The sequence below is a fragment of the Castanea sativa genome, chromosome 2, assembly GCF_040712315.1.
Source record: "Castanea sativa cultivar Marrone di Chiusa Pesio chromosome 2, ASM4071231v1".
Lineage (NCBI taxonomy): Eukaryota > Viridiplantae > Streptophyta > Magnoliopsida > Fagales > Fagaceae > Castanea > Castanea sativa.
Window position 1 is genome coordinate 12,965,210 of NC_134014.1, and position 14,170 is coordinate 12,979,379.

At 36.5% G+C, this 14,170-nt stretch overlaps 1 non-coding gene across 1 annotated transcript; it reads right to left on the minus strand.

Annotated features, from left to right (window-relative positions):
* Positions 1-2,350: 2,350 nt before the first annotated feature.
* LOC142626591 (U6 spliceosomal RNA) lies at positions 2,351-2,453 on the minus strand. The gene has a single exon (XR_012842579.1). It is a non-coding gene; the product is annotated as a U6 spliceosomal RNA (small nuclear RNA).
* Between the last annotated feature and the right edge of the window lie 11,717 nt (positions 2,454-14,170).

The window sequence follows — 14,170 nt, forward strand, 5'->3', positions numbered from 1 at the left end:
TTGTTGTTGTCATTTAAGCTAGTTTTGTTGTTGTTTGGGTTATTTTTGTTATTATTTGAGTTAATGTTTGTTGTCATTTGGAATATTTTATGGTTTAGGAGGTCAAATATTATGATCGATGATGCCAAGTTTAATTTTCTAGGGCCCAAATTCTAAATCAACCTTTTTAATATATATATATAAAACCTGGGGGAAACAGGCCTCCTTGAGCCATTACGTGGCTCCTAAAGTAAAAGTAAATATAATTAGCAACTTACTTTTTATTTTTTTTAAATAAAATTATATAAAAAAAAGGGGGAAAAAGACAAACTAACAAACTTGATAGCTTTTTGCGGTCTATATTCCATAGAAAAGTTTAAGATTTCAAAGCTGCAATAAAATAAGAAACAAATATATATCTTAGGGTTTTAAATTAAATGCACAAGTTAAGTAGTTAACAATATATATGATTGCACTCGCATTGGAGATTCGTAAAATCCATACAATAATAATCGAACGGTGCTACCTAAATTCACCTAATTAGCCTAAAATCATAAGCCAAGATTGTATGCTGATTTTAAACAAGCATTGATTGAGAACACTAGAGTGCGTAATACATCAAATGAATCATATATAAAGTCATGAGACTTGCAGGGTCGCTGTGTTGCATTCATGCATGTCATTTAATTTGTAAATTGTGAAGCACACCCCCAACAGTTTCTTCTACTTTTGCCCATTTGGTGCCATAAATGTAATCTATGGATACGAAGGATGCAACTTCTTTGTTCAGCCAGTTTTCTTGACAAAGAAGCTCGCTCTTATGACTTTCCGTGGCACTTAAACTAGTCCACAAGATTAGATTCCTGTTTAATTTACAATATTTTCGATGTTAGAACATACACACAAAAAAGAGAGAGAAGAGTTTGCTGCACAGAAAAGAAATAAGAAGATTAGCGCCCTTGAAATTGTGTTATCTTGGACCACACCATCTATGTTTGTTTGGTTGTTTTATTTTAATATCCTAATTCCTTTGTTCTTGTTTATAAATCAGGTATGATTGGAGATCCAATTGTGGCCAGTGGAGCTTGAGCTTTCTTACTCAGTGCCATCATAACTCCAGTTGGTCCAGCCTTGTGGTACAATGGTCTTTGAGAGGTACGTCTTTGCAGAAATCACTCATAGCCAAAATTCATGATATAAAGAACGAAAAGAAAGTGAATTTGATGAATTATGATAGGCCAAGAATGTATTGACCTATTTGGTAACTTAATCAATTAATTTAGCCAAGTGAAATTAATTAGATTCAATTACATACAATAAGCGTGGTAGTATTAACAAATCACCAAATAACTAAATGCAGCGGAAAATAAATTTGACACGGGTGATTTGTTTACGAATGGAAAAAACCACTGAGACAAAATTTTACTGGGTGAATTTAAGGTCACCACTTCTGAGAATCCACTATTATCAAAACAAGCAGTTACAAGTAAAGAAATCATAGTACTTTATACCAACCTACAGTTGAACCCTTACCCCAATACACAATTGAACTTGTAATGTAGTGACAATTTCTCATTTCAATGCATAGCTCCAAGTACGTGACTAACCAATTGATGTGTGGATTCCAGTACACGACTTACTCCTTTGCATGAATCCCAGTACATGACTAACACATCAACTTCAGAAAGATGTTGGCTGCAAAGTTCTTCAGTTCATCCAAACGATGAAGATCAAGAAGCTCTTTGGTTACAAAACCTTTGGCGCAAAGATGCAGTAGTTTTTACAATAGAAAGATGAACTAGGGCAAATTGTCTCCGGTCACAATTTGAGTGAATAATCACTTTGCATCACCTTAGACAACCCTCAAAATAATCCTTATATATGTCTAGGATTGTGAGAAAAGAAACCCTACACAAACATATATAGATATGCGTGAAAACAGATTTGGAAATCTGATTTTCATAAATCTCAATAGATAAGTTATCTATGGAGCTGCTGTCCAGTATCGGGCTAAAACAGCCTTATAAACCTCGATAGATACAATCTGTCGGGCTAGCGGTCGAGCTTTAAAATACAGCACTTCTTCACTTGTTTCTTGGATAGATTTTCATGGGTTTAACTCTTGACTTGAACAACATGTTTCTTGAAGATTTAAACCATCCTAGATCTACCCAATTACAAGAAATGTGCGTTTTGTCAAAAGATTAGCCAATATACAATAACATATGTTCTAACAAGTTCCACATATGTCTCTACAAATTACATGGAAGATGGATCTGTCACGGCCAAAGATAATGTCAATTTAACCTTGGATGTAACAACTGTCATAGTAATGCCTGCCTTTGTAATCAAAGAGAGTGTTGTTTTTGATAAAAATTTGGACAATTTGTCAATTTATACATGTCATCCATGCGCAGAGGCCAAGCTAATCTTCTCTGTATTGTTTCAATTTCATTGGATGTCCCCAAAGGAATATCAAAGAGAGTGTTATGTGTATTGTAGAATGTGCGATGGTAAAATGCAATTTGGTCTGCACAACAACAACTGCAGCCACTGATTGATTTTGTGAGGTATAAGCGGATCCCAGTGGGTATATCAAAGCAATGTGCATCAACAAAAAGCTGAGCAGTCAGAGCAGAGAGAGCAAGCCTTCATGGATGCACCTAAAACTGAAGCACTAGACTAGAAACGATTGTAGCTTAGAAGTACTGTTGTATCACTTATAGGAAACGACATGTAGCTTAGTTAGGTTTATTTTTTTGCTCTCAAGAATTCACACGTGAGTAAGGTTGTTAGATGATTCACACGTGAGAGAGTTTGTTAAGATTCTGTTAGTTGTTAGTTAGGTAGTTTTTCATTCCTTGCTTTTCTGGTTTAAGTCTGATCTTGAATATAAGCTTTGAGCTAATTTAATCGTAATGCAATTTTTAGTTTTTCTCCCAAATCTCTATTTTCTCATATGGTATCAGAGCTATCTTTTATACATTTCCATTTCTAGGGTTATTTAGATTAGATTTGGGAATTTTCACTTCCTTATCCGCCATTGTTGCTTTCTTCAAGCTATGTTTGAATTTCTTTAATGGCTGATGCAAACGTGGCTGATGCAAACGCAACTAATGCTTCCACCACTGAATCTTCATTTTCTTTTTCGCAAGATTCATACAATCTGAATGATCCTCTATTATTAAATCCTAGAGAGAATCCAGGAGCTGTTCTCACCTCTCAACTGCTGATTGGGGGAGAAAATTATCCTGCTTGGGCGAGGTTAGTGAGAAAGTCTTTGATTGCCAAGAATAAGCTTGGTTTCATAGATGGTTCTTTAACCATTTCTTCTCCATTGGAGGATTCACCAATAGCTACTCAAGCATGGATTCGTGCTAACAAAATGGTTGGTACTTGGATCATCAATTCTGTTTCACCAAAACTCCAAGCTAGCATCATATACAAAGATACAACACTTGAGATTTGGACTGATCTCAGAGACACATTTAGCCAAGGGAATGGAACTAAGGTCTTCAATATTCAGAAGCAAATTGCTGAGATTCATTAGGGAGAACAATCACTCACTGATTACTTTACTCAGCTCAAGGTTTTGTGGGATCAGCTTCAGAATCTTAGTCCATTTCCTCAATGCACTTGTGGAAAATGTGTATGCAACATTAATCAAAGGTTGAAGAATCTTCAAGCTAAAGAGTCCACAATGAAGTTCCTTATGGGAGTGAATGATTAATTTTCTCAAGTGAGAACACAAATTCTACTAATAGATCCATTGCCTTCTATCAATAAGGCTCATTCTTTGTCTATTCAAGAAGAGATGCAAAGGTCTGTGACTAATTCTGTTAGAGTTGAGTCTATTGTCTTGGCTACCAAAAGTTCAGGAAACAATTCTAAAGGGAAAGAAAGACCTTTGTGTACTCATTGTGGAAAGTTGGGCCATACTGTGGACAAATGTTACAAATTGCATGGTTTTCCACCAGGTTACAAGTTTAAGAATAAGAATGTGTTGGCTCATCCAGTCTCATATGTTGTGGACCAGTCTCAAGGTCATTACTTTGCTCCAAATCCTGATCACAATTCTGTTGTTTCTCAGACTCAAGCACTTGCTTTTACACTTGATCAATACCAACATCTTCTATCTTTGATTGGTTCTTCTTCAATTGGAGTTCAGTAGTCTTCAACCATTCAAGAACCTCACATGGTCAATACTATGTCTTTGCCTTCTAATGCTGTTGCAGGTACTGTTCTTCCTTCAAACATTCTGTGTTTTCTGCTAAAGTTGTGAACAAAAAGGTCTTTAGTATTGAAACTTGGGTTATAGATACTAGTGCCACTGATCACATAGTATGTTCCATGCACTTATTGACTTCCTTTAATGAAATCTCACACACTATGGTTGAATTGCCCAATGGGGAAGCTGCTGTTGTGACTCATGTTGGTACAATCAACATTTCACCCCATATTACCCTCACAAATGTTCTTTGTGTGCCTTCTTTTTCATTCAACCTACTATCTGTTAGTGCCTTAACTCATTCTCAACCCTTTTGCCTTGTTTTTCTTTCAACTTATTGCTTTATACAAGACCTTACTTGTTGGAGCACGATTGGAATGGGTCAAATGCATGATGGATTGTACTTGTTACAAGAATCAAGCCTCACTCAAGCTACTAAGTCTCTTGCTGATTTTCTTCTCAAGCACAAAGCCAACTCATTTACTGCTTTTATTCCTTTTGTTTCACATGCCAATTCGTATTCTTTGTGGCATTCTAGACTAGGACATCCATCTGATATGAAAATTCACTCTTTGAGTCATGTTTTTCCTTTTCTTCAAAACTGTTGTACTAAGGATTGTAATGTTTGTCCTTTGGCCAAGCAAAAGATGCTGTCATTTCCTTTTGATAATAATAAAGCTGCAAATTCTTTTGATCTTGTTCATATGGATGTTTGGGGACCATTTCCTGTTCCTACTACTGATTGGCATAGGTATTTTCTGGCTATTGTTGATGATGCATCAAGGGCTACTTGAGTTTTTCTTTTAAAGACTAAATCTGAAGTCAAGCCTTTGATTGTGTCTTTTTATAACATGATTCACACCCAATTTAAGACTACCATCAAGTCTATTAAAACTGACAATGCTTTGGAATTCAATATGGTTGATTTTTATAATTCTAAGGTGATTATTCATCAACAAAGTTGTGTTTACACTCCACAACAAAACTTAGTTGTGGAGAGGAAACATCAGCATATCCTTGCCACTGCTAGAGCATTGCAAATTCAGTCTAGTCTTCCTCTTGTTTTCTGGGGTGATTGTGTTCTCACAGTTGTGAATTTGATTAATAGACTTCCTACATCTTTTCAGCAAAGCAAATCCCCTTATGAGGTTCTTTTTAACAAGGTTTCCTCTAATTCTCATCTTAGAACTTTTGGTTGTCTTTGTTTTGCCACTGATGTTAGTCCTCACAAACACAAGTTTTCTCCAAGAGCTAGGAAATCAGTATTTTTGGGTTATCCTTTTAGCATTAAAGGGTATAAACTGTTTGGTTTTCAATCACATTCCTTCTTTATCTCTATGGATATGGTGTTTCATTAAACAGTTTTTCCCTTTTCTTCAAATGCTATTGATTCTGCTTTTGCTTCTGATTTGTTTCCCTTGCCTACCATTCCTCCTCTTTTTTCTATTTTTCTTGATCCTACCTCTTCTTCTTCTTCTTCTTCTTCTTCCGCTGATTCCATTGTTCAGCTTCATCATGATGTTGATGAGGATGCTCAAGATATTCCTGATGCTCTTGATCCTAATGATTCTGATCCTCTTATTGTTTCTGATGTTCCTAGAAGGTATACTAGGATTTCTAAGCCTCCTTCTTATCTTAAGGCCTATCATTGTAACCAAGTGTCATCTGCATCCCTTTCTGATCAGCCTTATTCAGGTACTTCTCATCCTCTATCTTCTTATCTTTCATAAGCCAATTTAGCTCCTACCTATAAGCCCTTTTGCTGTTCTATCAGTACTACCACAAAACCAACATATTTTTCATAAGCAGTCTCTGACCCCAAATGGCAAAGAGCCATGGATCCTGAGATTGCAGCATTGGAAGCCAATAACACATGGACTGTTACCTCTCTTCCTCCTAATAAACATCCTATAGGGTTTAAGTGAGTTTATAGAATCAAGTGCAAGGCAGATGAGTCTATTGAGAGGTATAAGGCTAGATTGGTTGATAAGGGGTTCACTTAGAAGGAGGGTCTGGATTATATTGAAACTTTCAGTCCTGTTGGCATGATGGTTTCTGTGAAGTGTGTGCTTGCAGTGGCTGTTGGGAAAGGTTGGTTTCTCAGCCAATTGGATGTAAATAATGCATTTCTTCATGGTGATTTGCATGAAGATGTCTATATGGCTCTTCCACCAGGCTTTCACAACAAGGGGGATCATGGGGAGCAGCTTGTATGCAAGCTTAATAAGTCTCTCTATGGTCTTAAGCAAGCTTCAAGACAATGGTTCTCTAAGTTTTCAGCTACACTGATTCAGCTTGGGCTCACTCAATGTAAGGTAGACTATTCCCTTTTTACCAAGCAACAAGGAGCTTCTTTTATTATTTTGTTGGTGTATTTTGATGATGTTCTTATAGCAAGCAATGATAAACAACAAGTTGATGAGTTTAAGGTGCTATTAGACCAGAAGTTCAAATTGAAGGATTTAGGTGAGCTAAGGTATTTTCTTGGGTTGGAAGTGGCTAGGACAGCTAAAGGTATTTCCTTATGTCAAAGGAAATATGCCCTTGAAATTTTGGAGGATGTTGGACTTCTTGGTTGCAAGCCTGTTAAGGTTCCCATGGATCAGAATCTAAAGCTCAGCAAATATGAGAGGTTGTTGCTTGATGATCCAGGAAAGTACAGGAGGTTGGTAGGAAGATTGTTGTACTTGACTATCACTAGACCTAATATCATTTATGTGGTGCATAAGTTAAGCCAATTTATGGCTAAACCAAGAAAACCAAATCTTGAGGCTGCACTTAAAGTGTTGCAATACTTAAATAATGAACCTGGTAAAGGTATTTTCTTCTCAGCAAGTTCAAAAATCCATGTGAAAGGCTTCACGGATTCATATTGGGCATCATGTCCAGATACTAGGAGGTCAGTCACTGGTTATTGCATTTTCATTGGGGATTCACTGGTTTCATGGAAATTAAAGAAATAGTCCATTGTTTCTAGATCCTCAGCTGAAGTTGAATATAAGGCTATGGCCATTTCAACTTGTGAAATTGTTTGGATTCTTTATTTGTTGAAGGACCTTCAGGTTGGACACAACAGAGTAGCACTACTGTTTTGTGACAGCCAAGCAGCTTTTCACATAGGTTCTAATCCCGTTTTCCATCATATAGAGATAGATTGTCATGTTGTGAGGGATAAGGTGATGGATAAAGTCATTAAACTCATTCATGTTAGGACTCAGTCACAGCTAGCTGATTTGCTTACCAAAGCTTTAAGTCATAAGCAATTTTCAGAGCTTTTGTCCAAGATGGGGATTGATTAACATTTATCAACCACTAGTCCATCTTGAGGGGGAGTATCAAAGCAATGTGCATCTACACAAAGCTGAGCAGTCTGAGCAGAGAGAGCAAGCCTTCATGGATGCACCTAAAACTAAAGCACTAGACCACAAACGATTGTAGCTTAGAAGTACTGTTGTATCACTTATAGGAAATGACATGTAGCTTAGTTAGGTTTATTTTTTTGCTCTAAAGAATTCACATGTGAGTAAGGTTGTTAGATGATTCACACGTGAGAGAGTTTGTTAAGATTCTGTTAGTTGTTAGTTAGGTAGTTTTCTATTCCTTGCTTTTCTGGTTTAAGTCTGATCTTGTATATAAGCTTTGAGCTAATTTAATCATAATGCAATTTTCAGTTTTTCTCCCAAATCTCTGTTTTCTCATAGGGGGCCTCATTCTGCATTGTTGAAGACAAAAAAGAAATAAAGTTAATGTTGAACATTGAATGAGAAATCATTACCGGAAAAAACAGAGACAAATTTAAGGTTGATGTTGAACTTGGTACATGTATTCGTTTTTCCCGCTGTCTTATAAACGGTTTATTAAATTTTGAGTAATTTTCCTTTTTAAAATATTATAATATTTTATGGTTCATGTTAACAGTTGTCTTCAGGATAATGGTTAATAAAAAATTTTAGAAAAATTTTGACATCACCTTTATGAAAAATATAAAAAAATTTCAAAATAATTAATTGTTTCATCATGAAAATGTTTTTATAAATAACTTTTAAACCAGTGCTTTTAAGGCATCTATTAACTTTTCCTGTGATTTATTATGTGAATCAAAATTATAAACTATCAACTTCCATATGTTGTTTATGGCAATAGAAAACAGTTTTATTTTTGGTCAGGATTAATTACACACACTTTTACACAAGTCCATATAGGCCTGTTCATGGGTCGGGTTGGTTCAATTTTGGACCCAACTTGGACCTGACTCACTAGTGTCAAATGGAAGGCGGAGGGACTTGAAACCCACCATCGACATCAATTGGTTGAGTCGGTTTTAGGTTCAGGTCGTGGTCGGTTGGTTTGGTCGATGGTGAAGTTCGTTGAAATCTGCAAAACATCGTCGGAATTTGCAAAAATTCACTGAAATTTGCTGGGATTTGGCTAAATCCCACTAGATTTAGTCGAGATCTTGCCAGATCTGGCTTGATCTTGTTGGTTTTGGTTGGATTTATTATATAGTATCGATCGAGTCGGGTGGCTTGGGTTTTGGAGAAGGAAATCCACCACTCGACTCTCCGGCGTCGGTTCTTGGAATTGGATACCTGCCGCCGATAGACTAGAGCTTCAGTTTGGGCTAGAATTAGGTCAATGTGGGGTGGTTTGGTAAGGTTTTCAGGCTTTGGTTGAGTCAGGACACCCCTAAAGCCATACATAGGTGCAAAAAAATTGAAATCACACACGTGGAAAAACAACAGAAATCATGCGTTGAATAATTTTTGTTGTTTTTGCCTATGTGTGTAGACGCTGCATTTTGTACCCCTTTTGAGTCGAGTCCCAATTCCCCAATGATGGTAGTACTCTAAAGCCCAATGTTGGTTTAGGGTCCAATAAGATGAAAATTGACTTGATGAAAGTGCTTGTGGAAAATATAATTTATTTTTGGAAGAAATAACTTATTTTTGGAAAAGAAAGGCCACGAGAAACCCTAAGTGTGTGCACACATACACGCGTATGCGTACGCACACTAAGCCATGCGTACGCATGCTTACTACATGCGCATGCGTGCATGGGCATGCGTACATAGCTAGGGTTACATAAAGTATGTAAGGAATGGTTTTTTGCATTAAACCTGGTTTGGAACGAATCCCACATCGTCTGGCAGCCACCCCAAACCCCTTTTTTTCGACTATATCAAGCCATAAAAGGTATTTTTTCAAAAGATGACAGAAATAGTGGTAAAACACACAAGATTCACTGGAAAATAGTGAATCAAAAAGATAGTTTTTCACAAAACATCCTTAAGTCAAAATTTTCTTGATTGAGACATTTTCTGGTCTTGATCTTTGAGTTTTAAGTTTACTAACTTATTTCTTAATTGATTTTGAATAGATTGACTGAGGGAAATGGTCAAAATCAAACTCTAAAGAGTTTTAGTGTTGAGGTAAAGTTTCTAACTTTGGCTTTTCATTTTTCTTTATTTTTTTCTTTGTTTTTGTGTTTATATACATGCTTAAGTGTTCATAACATGTTTATTTAGTTTAGGTTTATTTCATGTTTATATTAGAAGTATGCTAGGTTTCTAGTTTTTTGGTTTCTTTTGTATTTTTTTTTCTATGTTTTTGGGTTAGGGTTTCAGGTGTGTATGCGCGCACATGCTTCATGCATGTGTACTCATACTCAAAGTATGTGTATGCATATAGATGGAATGTGCACACATACCTTATGTATGCACACGCATGCTCTTGCTCAGAAACCCTAATTCGTCTCTATTTGTTTTTCGTTTGTTTTACTTACATACTTAGCTTGTGTTCAACCTAGTTTTCATATTTCTAAACATCTATTTACTCTGTTTTTTTTTTTTTTTTTTTGTTTTATCTCTTTTATGCTTATTAGGGTTTTAGTTTGTTTGAATACCATGAACATGCATTGATGCATTGGTACTATGATGCAATGGGGTAAGTCATGCATAATCACATGGGCATGCATTTTTTTTTGGTGAGTATGATATGGTTGATGAACATGATATGCTTGGTTGAATCCCATGATTTTGATGTTTAGATACCGTAATATGCTTGTTTAAATCTTCTTTGTGATGTTGCTGCCTTTGATGATGTATGGTTAATGCCATGATAGATGAATGCTAGGCTTGGGGATGATTATGCCATGTTGTTTGCTTTAAATGCATGTTAGGGTGTGTGTGATTTAGAATAACATGTTAAGTATGCCTTTCATAAGATTAAGATTTGGAACACAATGAGTGGAAGCCTACCCAAGGGTCTCGTGGGGTGGGTGCCTAACACCTTCCCATTCCCATACCTAAACTCCGGACACGTTCTCTGGTAAAGATTAGTCCTTTCAAGAAATACGCTATATTTATGGTTCCTAGACCTAAACTAGGTGGCATCTCCATTTACACCATCTGCCATGGTCCAATCTAGGCCAAAGCGTACTTCCCACGACGGTCGCGGGCGCTTGCGCCCACAGTGTGTATGGATGTGTGTGTGCACAATAGGTTTTATCCTTTATTTTTTGGGTTCGATTAACATGCGCTTTTAAAAAAATACCACTTTTATGAGAAATCTAAAAAACTATAAAAAATCAGTTATTATTTTCTTTTTTCATAACAATTTTCAAAAAATATATCTTAAATCAATGTGAAGTGCTACGTTCACAATATTTTTCACAACAAATCATTGGTGGTAAATTGCTATTGGTTCTAATTTGAATCTACAACTTAAATTACTTTTTTGTCCAAACGTAATAACCAATAACAACCTGCCACTTAAGATTTATTGCAAAAGTGTTATAAAAATATTATAAACATAGTATTTCTCTGAATCAATAACCTTAATGCATCCGTTAAATTTTCACTTATTTTATTTTTTCCTTGTGTCAAAACGAATTAAATGGTTAAGAGCATTCGTTTTGACTTTTGACACAACAATAATGCTAATATGAGGCGCCCACCAATTGGAATAAAATGAAGAGCTGTTACATGGCTTCATTGCTTCCATGCAAAATTACTTTTTTCCAAAACAAAATTACAAAATAAAAAGATAGTGAAAGAGGAAAAAATTAGCTAACAAACTTGATACTTGATACTTGATAGCACTTTACGGTTTATATTGAGTCCAAATCTTCTATCTTATTCTCTTTACTTCCTGTATACTCCAGGAATAAAAATGTGCCACTTGTTCAGTTATTTAATTAAATTCTAATTTTACGTCTCTTAATTAATTAAAATTTTTTTTCCAGTTATCTAAATAAAATAAATAAAAAACCTTACAATCCCCACCACTACCAGGCCAACGCCACGAGGCTACTGGCAAGAGATCTGCGATGCCATCGACGCTGCAAGTCACGCCATTTACTGCTGTCGAGTCCACCCCACCTCCTCCTTGTTTTCAAATCCATGAATGGGTATTAGTATTTGAAATCCACAAAATCGCTAGTCATCACTACCAAAACTCCATAAATCACCATGGCTTAGACCCATTTTCCATAAATCATTCATATGGGATAGTAGACATTCCACTTGCAGACAATGAAGTTTGTACTTGGAACAAAAATCTTAGGCCATTGTTTTGTTTGTTTGAGACAAGATTGGTAAGAAAGAAAGCAACGGGTGATTTGAAAATAAGGAGGCGATCCCTTGGCCGCTTTGAAAGGAAGAGAAAGAGAGAGTTTCTTTTTCTAGGTTGCTTTGATTTCTATGGCTAATAATTTTGGATTTGAAAACAAGGAAGCGGTGGTGGATGGCTGTGACTGGTGGTGTTGATGGCGTTGGCGGTTCCTTGCAATGGCGCTGGAAAAGGCTGTGGTGGTGGACGGACAAAACCCAATCAACCATTCTGCTTCCTTTCATCCCCATCTCCCTCTATATCAAATTCCTAATACAAACCAAGACCGAAATAATCCCATCTCCCTCTTTGTCATCTTCCTAATCCCATAAATTTCTTTAAACACAGTACGCATCCAGCACAAACCAAACCCATAAACCTGGAATTTTTCGTTCTGGTGGGTAGATCAGTGCAACTAGCCCCCTGTTTTGCTCCACTCAAAATTTAGGCCTGTGCCAGCCGAAACTTCGGCATTCCAGCTGAAATACTCTTTCTGGGCCGAAATAAAAAGCTAGCCTTATTTTTTGATTTTCTCGATTCCGTGTAAACGAGTAGGTCCGATTGTTATGAGTTGCTCAACACTTGACTTGTGATTCAGCGAGAAAGTTAGAGTTCTAGCTAAATTCTAAGCTAAAAGAAGCTGAAAAAAGATGAGAAGAGGGAGTCTGAGAAGGTTTTGTGATAACGAAAAAGTAAAAAGGGGAAAGTTAATGTATGCCCTTAACAATAATTCATTTTAAGAAATTTTGAATAGAGAAGTGAAAAAGCTATTGAAAAGTTTGACACCTTTCTTAATTCTCAATAAATTTTTTTTAAAAATAGTTTACTAATATATAAGAGATAGAAGAGTAGTGTCAGAAGAGAGATGGAGCAATGAGTCATGCGGTTGTGATTCTGAGAATGATGAATTTTTGAATATTTAAGTTAAAAGAAGTTTCTGGAAAAGTTGCATGCTTAAGGAGAACAAAATGAAGTTATTGGAAAAGTAAAAAAGTTCCCAACAAAATATTCAAAATGAGTTAAAATTAATCACACCAATAAAAAAGTTACAAAAAATTGAAGCCGAAGGCAATGTACAATTCACACCAACATCTACATTCAAGGAAAACAAAATGAGTTATTCAATGACTACTATGAAGCAACAAAAGAATAAGATATAAAAAATTATTCAAAGTTGCAAAAAATTCACAAAAATTTATATATATATATAGTCTTTCAATTGATTACAAATTTTTATTTTAACATTGCAACATTTATTGGATAATTGAGGATATTAGAGGTTTGGAATCCTAATTTTTATTCAAATTTTTGTTTAATTGATATTTTCCATTTAGTAATTGTATCGAGGATAGAGATTTTTGAAATTGGAATCCTATTGTGCAACATTCAATTTTTTTTGTTTTGGTAATAAGAGTTAGATATCTATTTGCTTTATTTCTGATTACGTTAGCTATTTATTTGCGTCTAAAAGATATCAAATCTAATCCTCACTTTCACGAAACTTAAAGTAAGGTATCATATGCTTTCTTTCTTTCTTTGTGAAAGAATTTCAAATCCAATCCATGGGTTTGTCTTAGGGCTGTCCACGGGTCGGGTTGGGTCGGTTTTGGACCCAACCCAAACTCGACTCGCCGGCGTCGGGTGGAGGAACCCGAAACCGATAGCCGGAAAAATCGGTTGAGTCGGTTTTGAGTGCGGGTGAGCTTCGGTTGGGCTGGGCGGGTTGCCGGAATAAAGAAAGCATCGATATCCGAAAAAAAAGTCTCGCCGGAATTTGAAAAAATTCACCGGATTCTGGAAAAACTCGTCAGATTGCATTTTCTCGCCGAATTCTACATTTTTATCCCTGAAAATTGCTGGGATTTGGCTGGATCTCCTCGAATCGAAGCTGGATCTCCTCGAATCGAAGCTTGATCTCATCGGATCTCCTCGAATCGAAGCTTGATCTCATCGGATCTACTCGATTCTAAGCTTGATATTGCCGGATCTCCTCGAATCTAAGCTTGATCTTACCAAATACGGTCGAGTTCTCTTTAGATCTCCTCAAATCTAAGCTTCATCTTGCCGGAGATGGCCGGATTTGTATATAACATCGGTCGGGTCGGGTGGCTCGGGTTTTGGAGAAGAAAACCCGCCACTCGACCTGTTGGTGTCGAGTCTTCGGCGCGGAAGCCCGTAACTGACCCACAGGAGCGTCGGTTTGGGCTGAAATCGGGTGGAGATCGGGCAGTTTGGTCGGTCCGGGGGGTGTGGGTCGGGTTTGGACACCCTTAGTTTGTCTCATGTTTTTGTGTTGTGCGTCTTTAAGTTACTAAGGCAACAAAATGAAAGTTTTTAAGGCTGTTTCTATTTGGCA